The sequence below is a fragment of the Echinops telfairi genome, unplaced genomic scaffold, assembly GCF_000313985.2.
Source record: "Echinops telfairi isolate 266 unplaced genomic scaffold, ASM31398v2 ScPeMD7_7441;HRSCAF=8479, whole genome shotgun sequence".
NCBI classification, from domain to species: Eukaryota; Metazoa; Chordata; class Mammalia; order Afrosoricida; family Tenrecidae; genus Echinops; species Echinops telfairi.
In genome coordinates, this window is record NW_022111341.1 from 1332598 (window position 1) to 1334157 (window position 1560).

The 1560-nt window shown below is 51.6% G+C and overlaps 1 non-coding gene across 1 annotated transcript; it reads left to right on the plus strand.

Annotated features, from left to right (window-relative positions):
- Nucleotides 1-641: 641 nt before the first annotated feature.
- On the plus strand, nucleotides 642-714 carry TRNAM-CAU. Its single transcript has one exon. It is a non-coding gene; the product is annotated as a tRNA-Met (tRNA).
- Nucleotides 715-1560: the final 846 nt, after the last annotated feature.

Consider the following 1560-nt stretch of genomic DNA (forward strand, 5'->3'; position numbering starts at 1 on the left):
TGGAGTCTCTTGACCTGTTCTTTCTCAAGAGTGAATACCACCCATTTCTGGTCACGTACGAAGCGGCTCCGCGCCTTCCTGGAGGCTTCTCTTTTCAGCGCTCCCTCGCCCGGCCTGGGGCTCCAGCCTCCACCCCGCAAACACCACAGTGCGCGTTCCCATTGCTCCCAGGAGGACCTTGGACCGGGCGCCGTCCGTGGCTCGGGAAGAGGCGCCTCGGGGCTGCAGATGGATGTGCCGAGGCTCCCGGGATCAGCGACCCAGCCGCTCGCTTCGGAGCGCCCGAGAAACAAGCAAAGAATGGAACCCGCCCTCGCCCTCCCCCGCGCCCTCTCCCGTGCACCTTCCCAAGCAGCGCGCCCGCTGGACCTCAGCCTGCAGCCGGGTCGGCCTCCCCGAAGGTGGCGCGGGTCGCAGAGCGAAGGTTGTCTTCGTTGCCCTCGGCGCCCCTCAAGTCCTCGCAGAAAAGTCCGCGGGATAAATGGAGCCAGTGTTGCTTTCTTCCGCGTGGCTGCATCAGCTAATGTGCTTCATTGAATCGCAGTGTCGCGTTACCTTCAGACACTACAACTTACGAATTGCCTGCAAGGATTTCTTACAGTGACCATGGTAAGGATTGAGAGTGAGTGGGAGGTGCAGTTGCCTCCTTAGCGCAGTAGGCAGCGCGTCAGTCTCATAATCTGAAGGTCCTGAGTTCGAACCTCAGAGGGGGCAGCCTGTAGTTTTTTTGCCCGTATTGTTTTTTAAATGTAACCACAAAGCACTAAATCTTTTTTGCAGTTTTGTTCTCTTTTCCTGCCAGAAAGCATGCGTTATCATCTTTCTAAAATCAAACCAAACCAAATCAACGAAACAAAATAGCTCTGAAGGGATTAAATGGGTAAACTGCTGTTAAGATCACACTTTGCTCTCTTATAAATCGTGATTTTCACTAAGAAGTAAACGCTCTAAACGTCTGCTGATTCTCCTTAGAGCACTTGAAGATGGAGCTAGGCGGGTTTTCAAATAAGTGAGCTAGGCGGGTTTTCAAATAAGTAGATATGCTTCGAAATTGTCTTTGCTGCAAAAACATCCGGGTAAAGACACTCCTTGGATAGAGAGTGTCGTGGGGGAAGAGAGTCAGCACTGGGGTTGTACTGGGGTGGAAGCGGGAGAGAGGTGGTATGGTGTGGAATACATTTTTCTTAATTACTTGTTAGGTGTTTAGTTTAGTTTGGCTTTTACCATTCTTCTGAAACTACTGATCGCTAATGCATCCTGCATGAAGCAAACAAACAAAAGCCCAGGATGATCCCCTTGCGCTGGGCTTCTCTCGCCCTTCAGCGGTTGACTGAGGGGGCAAGAGGAAGAGGCGGTGAAGAGGGCACACTAATAGAGAGGTCGGGTGGCACGTTATTCAAATAATAAAGAGCAAGGTGGCTCTTTTTATACTGCTTTTAACATCTCAGGTAACGGAATGAAACGTTTCAACAGGTACTTACTGAACACCCACTGTGTGCCAGCCAATGCCAAAGCTGTGCCCCCCAGCACTCTAGTCTCCCACATCACCACTCTGTTCAA